Genomic DNA, 8,012 nt, shown 5'->3' with positions numbered 1-8,012 from the left:
CTAATAAGGTCTTAGGATACAAGGTTGAGATACAAAAATCAATTGCTTTCCTATATATCAACATGAAAAATTGGAATTTGAAATAAAAAACAATGCCGTTTACGGTAGCACTCCCCAAAATATAATATTTAGGCATAAATACAAAATATGTTCAGGATCCATTGCAGACTACTACAAAACTCTAATGCAAGAAATCAAAGAAAATCTAAATAATTGAAGAGATATTCCAGGCTCATGGATTGAAAGACTCAATATTTTTAAGATGTTAGTTCTTCCCAGATTAATATATAGCTTTAACCCAATCCCAACGAAAATTTCAGGAAGCTATTTTGTCGATATTGACACATTGTTTCTAAAGTTTGTATGGAAAGGGAAAGGACCCCTGTAGTGATTAGATTCAGGTGTCATCTTAGCCAGGTGGTGGTACCCTGTTCTGTTGCTGTGGACGTAAATCATCAGCATGTGAAATTCATCTATGGCTAGTTATATCTCTGGTTGGCTCAGGGTAGTGCCTTCTGCAACGAGTGTAGCTTAAGAGGAGAGGTTGGAAGAAAGAGAAACAGCTCAGTAGAGCTCAACACAATGCAGTTCAGAGCTTAGAGCTGGGTCAGACCCAGACATTTAGAGATGCGGAAAGGAACCACCTTGGGATAAGCCACTTAAAGCCAGGAGAGAAGCCCAACAGATGTTGCTGTGTGCCTTCCCAAAGTAATACCTTTATAACTAAATAAATTCCCTTTACAAAAGCCAATTTGTCTTAGGTGTATTACATTCTGGCAGCCTTAGCAAACTAAAACAACCTCAAACAGCCAACAAAGCTAAAATGGAATAACAAAGTTAAATACTACTCAACTTCAAAGCTACAGTAATCAAGACAGTGCACCATTGGCAAAAAATAGGCACAAAGATCAAGGGAATAGAATATGTATGTAGTCAACTGATCTTTAACAAAGGAGCAAAGGCAATTCAATGGATAAAGGATAACTTTTTAAACAAATGGTCCTAAAACAGTTGGACATCCTTGTGCCAAACAACAAAAACCAAATCCAGACACAAACCTCACACTTTCCCCCCAAATTGATTCAAAATGGGTCAGATATGCCTTCCATGTGGGAGACCCGGGCTCGTTTCCTACACCATGCACCCCCCCTCCAAAAAAAAAAGAAGGGTCATAGATAGATCTAAATGTAAAGCACAAAACTTTAAAAACTTATAGAAGATATTATAGGAGAAAATCTAGGTGACCTTGGGTTTGGCAGTGACTTTTTAGATTTAACAACAAAAGCATGATCCATGAAAAGAAAATCTGGTAGTTTTGACCTCATGAAAATTAAAAATTTCTGCTGTGCAACAAATACTGTTAAGAGAATGAAGAGACAAGTAGAGATGGGGAATAATATTTGCAAAACAATCTGATAAAGAACTTGTATCTAAAAATATACAAAAAAAAAGGCAAACTCTTAAAACCCAACAGTAAGAAAACAACCTAATTAAAAAATGGGCAAAAGATCTGAAAAAGCTCCTCACCAAAGAAGATATATAGATAGCAAATAAGCATATGAAAAGATGCTGAACATCATATGTCATAAGAATGTTCTTGGCAGCAGCTTGTAATTGCAAAAGACTAAAAACGTGGATGAATGACCGAAGGATTGGATGATTATAGTGCATATATGCAATGAAATACTATTCATCCATTAAAATGAAGGTCCCAGCTTATATGTGGATGACTACCAAAGCATTAAGTAGAAAAAAAAAAAGCAAGATACTACTGTTTGGGTGAAATGGAATGTATTCATACAAGTACACATTATAGTCTATCTTTGCAAGAATATACCAAAAAAAACATGTAAAATTGGGAATTTCTGGACGTGGAGGCTGGAAAAGATGGTTGAATTTCATCTGTTTGCATTTTTTAACATGTATGTGTTGACTTTTCTAAAAATAAAATTTTTTTTTCTAGGCAGTTTTTTATATTTAAATTCACCTTTGTTCAACATTGGGGAAAATCTTCAGAATGGTCTCTTTAAGTTAAACAAATGTAAAGCAGATGTTTATCTTGATTAAGGTAATCTTCCAGTGGATGTTAGAAAGAACACTGTACTTGAAAGGGAATAAGGGCTCATCTGATTGTGGGGAAGAAAAGAATTTATTCACCATCCTGCAAGAACTGGTGGCCACCTGACAAATGGTGGCAGGAGCACCAAACTATAAAATGCCACCCGTATTTATATCCTAAGCTTAGCATGCAGGCCCCTCCCCTGTTTCTCTGCTGACTGGATACTCGAGAGTTTACAGCCTATCTGAATAGTCTAACTAATTCAGATTTCCCAGGGAAGGTTCCTGCTTTTGATTATGCTTTACATTTCAATGACCCTGGGTTACTTTCTTGCTACCTATTTCCCGCCAGTCTAGGCTTACATCAGAGGTGCTCTCCTTCCCTGCCTGCAAGACCAGTTTGAGTTATTGTGCAGCGCCTTCTTTTGTGAAAGCTAAACTTAATTTTCTTACAGTGATTACCTAAAATATAAGTTTAAGTTTTTTGGTTGGGTAGTATACACTGGCTTAAGCCAGAACTGGCTTTCTTTTTTAGGGAAAATAGAGGACATGGGACAACATGCTGTGCAAGAGAAAAAAATGCTTGGATAGCTATGAATAGTTCCTTTGGAATCTGGTAGTGGTGGTGTTATTTTATTTTTCAGGAGTATGTTTTGGAGAACTTGCACTAGAAAAGGAAGGGGAAAAAGCTGAAAAGCTTTTCCCGAAAGACTCTTGAGATTCTAGGTATGAGCAGTGTGGTTCTCAGGCCATAGAATCAAGTATGGCTCTTAGAAGACTATCCTGTTAAACTACTGCCCAGAACCTTGTGCTGTTAATGACATCTGAGATAGTATCTGCTGTCACCACACATATCCTTGGTATGAGTTGGTTTGTGAGAATTGTTTTGAGGAATGTAAAACCCTGCAGAGGGGTTACCACCACAACAGTGAGAACTCAAGCCATTGTAAATAGCCACAAGTTCGTGAGGATTAGCCATTTGGGTTTCTCATCATTATGTGAATTCCTGACCCACCTAGTTGAGAATGGTTTCCCACTCCTTTCTTTGCTCATTTTAGGTAGTTCTGTTTATTATTATTCAAGAAATGTTTATGGAGGGTTAGTCTGCTAAGGAATTCAAATTGTATAAGTCTGTATACTTGATCTTCCCCTTTTGTATGTCTCAAAGGGATTAGAACTCAATATGTCAAAACTAAACTAGGGGGCGGGCCACGGTGGCTCAGCAGGTAAGAATGCTTGCCTGCCATGCCCGAGGACCTGGGTTCGATTTCCGGTGCCTGCCCATGTAAAAGAAAAAACTAAATTAGGACTCCAGTAAAAGGATTAAGAGCCACCTTGAATGGGCAGGGTCATATCTCCATGGAAACAACCTAATCAAAAGGTCCCACCCAACAATATTTCAGACCCACAAGATTGGGTTAAAAGAACATAGGCTTTTCTGGGTTACATAACAGTTTCAAACCAGTACAGTGTGCAAATGTGTGTTTGTATTCCTGCTTTAAATTCTTCTGTCTATTCACCTGATAGTGGGATTTATAGATCATATGGCGATTCTATACTTAGTTTCCTGAGGAACTACCAGACTGTGCTTTGTAGGGGGGTGTACCACTTTACATTTTACATTCCCACCAGCAGTGAATGAGTGTTCCTGTTTCTCCACATCCTCTCCAACACTTGTAGTTTTCTGTTTTTATTTTTATTTTTTTAAATAGCGACTGTTATAGTAGATGTGAAATAATATCTCATTGTGGTTTTGATTTCCATTTCTTTAATAGCTAATGATATTGAGCATCTTGTCATGTATTTTTTGGCATTTGTATTTCTTCTTTGGAGAAATGTCTGTTTAAGTCTTTTGTCCATTTTAAAATTGAGCTGTTTGTCTTTTTATGTTGTTGAGTTGTAGGATTTCTTTAAAAATTCTGGACGTAAAACCCTTATCAAATATGTGGTTTTCAAATATTTTCTCCTTTTGAGTAGGTTATCTTTTCACTTTGGTGACAAACTCCTTTGATGCCCAAGAGTTTTAATTTTTCATTTTTTAATTTTAATGCAATTATATTGTAATGTATTATATATTTACATACCATGTAATCATCCAAAGTGTACAAATAGTGATTCACAATGTCATCATATCGCTGTGCATGCATCATCACAATCTACTTTTATTTTTCTTTTGTTTGAAAAATAACATATATACAACAAAGCAATAAATTTCAAAGCAACTGTGACAATTAGTTGTAGAACAGATTTCAGAGTTTGGTATGTGTTAGAATTCTATGATTTTATATTTTTACAACAAGCTGCTCTAAGACACTGGAGACTAAAAGAAATATCAATATACTGATTCAGCAATCATACTCATTTGTTAAACATTGCTTTCTCTGTATATCCTTTGATCTTTTCCTTTGCTCTTTTTCCCACTCTTTAGGGTTACTTGGGCTATGCACGTTCTAACTTTCATGTTGGAATAGGTTGTCAATAATATGGGATAGGAAGATGGAACTAATTGATGTTCTGGTGAGGCTAGCCCCTCTGCCTTTCTGGGCTTATCTGGCCTAGGAGCCCATCTGGAGGTTGTAGTTTCTGGAAAGTAATCCTAGTACATGGAACCTTTGTAGAATCTCATATAAAGCCCTAGGTGTTCTTTAGCATTGGCAGGAATGGTTTTGGTTGGGGTTTGGCAAACTATGATAGGTAGCAGCATCTAGCTGAAGCTTGTGTAAGTAGCCTCCAGAGTAGTCTATCGACTCTGTTTGAACTCTTTTGGCCACTGATACTTTATTTGTTACACTTCTTTTCCCCCTTTTGGTCAAGATGGTATTTTTGATCCTATGGTGGCAGGGCCAGGCTCATCCCTAGGAGTCATATCCCACGTTGCCAGGGAGACTCTCACCCCTGGATGTCATGGCCCACACAAGGGAGGGTAGTGATTTCACTTGAGAGTTGGCTTAGAGAGAGAGGGAGAGCGAGGCCACAACTGAATAACAAAAGAGGTAGTCTGGAAGTCACTCTTAGGCATCACTATAGGTAGGCCAAACTCTGCTACATAAATAAGCTTCACAAGAGCAAGCCTCAAGATCAAGGGCTTGACCTATTGACTTGGGAGTCCCTAGTGTGTGATACAGTATCAGGGGTTTCCCCAGTGGTTAAGTGTAATAGTTCCACATTTTTTCTCCCATCCCTCAAGGGATTTTGCCAATACTTTATATGTATATATATATATTTAATGAGAAATATCTGCATAAAGTCCAGCCATATTATACAATCAGTGGCTCATGATATCATCACATAGATGTGTATTATTCCCCATGATCGTTTTTAGAAAAGTTGCATCACTCTAGAATAAGAAATAAAAAGAAAAAAAAAATACTTCATACACCCATAACCCTTTCCCTCCCTCTCATTGACTCACAGTATTTTAATCTATCCAGTTTTTACACATCACCTCCCACTATTATTTACTTATTTTTCACCCTTTTTTTTTCCTCATCCATCCATACTCTGGATAAAAGGAGAACCAGACACAAGGTTTTCACAATCACACAATCACATTGTAAAAGTCATATAGTTATACAGTCTTCAAGAATCAAGACTACTGGTACACAGTTCAACAGTTTCAGGTACTTTCCTCTAGCCACTCCAATACACTATAAACTAAAAAGTGATATCTATATAATGCATAAGAAAAACCTCCAGAATATCTTCTTGATTTTATTTGAAATCACTCAACCACTGAGAATTTGTTTTGTCTTATTTCTCTCTTGCCCCTTTTGGTCAAGAAGGCTTTCTCATTTCCATAATGCCGGGTCCCAACTCATTCCTGGAAGTCAGATCCTGCATTGCCAAGAATATTTACACCCCTGGCAATCATGTCCTATGTAGTGGGGAGGGCAGTGAGTTCATCTGCCATGTTGGCTTAGAGAGAGAGGCCTCATCTGAACAACAAAAGAGATTCTCTGGGAATGACTCGTAGGCATAATTATCAGTAGGCTTAGCTTCTCCTTTGCAGGAATAAACTTCATAAGGGTGCACCACAAGATTGAATGTTCAGCCTATTATATTGGTTGCACCAATACTTTTTTTTTTTTTTTTTTTGGCATGGGCAGGCTCTGGGAATCAAACCTGGGTCTCCAGCTCAACATGCAAGAATTTTTGTCACTCAGTCACTGTTGCACCGCTCATGCCAATACTTTTTGATTATCATCAACATACTCTGGGATGTATTCAGAAATTACACCAATCCAAACAGGATTACAGGCCCTTATTCCCATTCTGAGCCCCCTGTATCTGGGTTGTTTAAATAATCTGTCCAGACAGGTTGAGCTAGACTATGTGCCACAGAAAATTTAGGTTTTGGACAAAATAAACCTTTCTTTCTTTTGTCTCATAGAGTAGGTGAAGTTCTAAAATACAGACAATGTCTTCTCTACTCTGTATTCTGAATTACCTTAATCCCGACCTGATCACCTTCGTTCTTATCTCTAAATACCAGGTTATACATATATAGCACAGCCTCTCAAAATCTAGAAATAACAATTATTGCTCTCGAGTAAATGTGACTGCTCTAAGAGCTTACTATGTAGACCCCAATTTTCTTTTAAGTATTTTCTAAATGAGACCATACAATATTTGCTCTTTTGTTTCTGGCTTATTGTGCCTTACAATATATCCCACCAGTTCATTCACAGCATTGTGTGCCTCATAACTTTGTTCCTTTCTGTAGCAATGCAATATTTGATCATATGTATGCACTACTATTTGCCATTCTACTTCTCAGTCAGTGTTTCCTTTAGCCTCCTCCATCCATTGGGCATCATGTCTAATGCCCAAAGTCAGAAGACCATCAACACTCTCAATTTTAGACAATTTCATTGTTCTCAAGAGAAAAAAAAACTGATAAGCACAACCTCACTAAATAGACAATCTAAACTTACCCTTAACTCTTGTCCCTCCCCTCATTATTTATCCTTGGTGTTGCTGTGGTACTGTTGATATTTTCCTGGTAGACAAAGGCCTTAGCATGCAATAGCAATTTCCCCCTATGCCCCGATATTATACCCTCTTTGTACTAGATTCATACATTTGAAGTAGTTCATGCAAGAACTTTATTTATATTTGTAATGTTATTCAGTGGAACACCTGGGTCTATACACCTTTCAATCATGTTCACCTTCAATATGGTAATGTTTATAAACACACTAATGAACTCCCTTCTCTTCTATTTCCTTATGTTTAAGCTCAACCTCATTAGCTAACCATTCTTCCATATCTAGATTCAGTGTATCTTTAGGTCCCCTATATTCTGTATTATAAGCCTCTGACTTTACCTTTATGTTGGTCCTAAAAGTAAAATCATACAGTAATCCTTTTGTGTCTGGCTCTTTCACTTGCATTATGTCCTCAAGGTTCATCCATCTTGCCATGTGCTTCAGGACGTCATTTCATGTTACTGCTGCATAATATTCCAACGTTATGTATATACCACATTTTGTTAATTCCCTCATCTGTTAATGGGCACTTGGATTTTTTCCCTCTTTTGGCGATTGTGGATAATGCTGCTATCAACATTGGTGTACAAATGTCTGTTTATGTCCATGCTTTCAGTTCTTCTGTGCATATAGTGAGTGGTGATATTACTAGGTCATATGGCAACTCCATGTTTAGTTTTCTGAGGAACTGCCAGACTGTCTTCCATAGCAGCTGTACCATTATACATTCCTACCAGCAGTGCATAAGTGTCCCAATTTCTCCACATCCTCTCTAAAATTTGTAGTTTCCTGTTTAATAGCAGCCATTCTTATAGGTGTGAGGTTGTATCTCATTGTAGTCTTGATCTGCATTTCCCTTATAGCTAATGAAAATGAGCATCTCTTTATGTGCTTTTTAGCGATCTGTATTTGCTCTTCGGAAAAATGCCTATTTATATCTTTAGGCCGTTTTGTTATTGGGATGTT

The sequence above is a fragment of the Tamandua tetradactyla genome, chromosome 3 (genome assembly GCF_023851605.1).
Source record: "Tamandua tetradactyla isolate mTamTet1 chromosome 3, mTamTet1.pri, whole genome shotgun sequence".
In the NCBI taxonomy this organism is placed as follows: Eukaryota; Metazoa; Chordata; class Mammalia; order Pilosa; family Myrmecophagidae; genus Tamandua; species Tamandua tetradactyla.
This window is presented reverse-complemented; position numbering follows the sequence as displayed.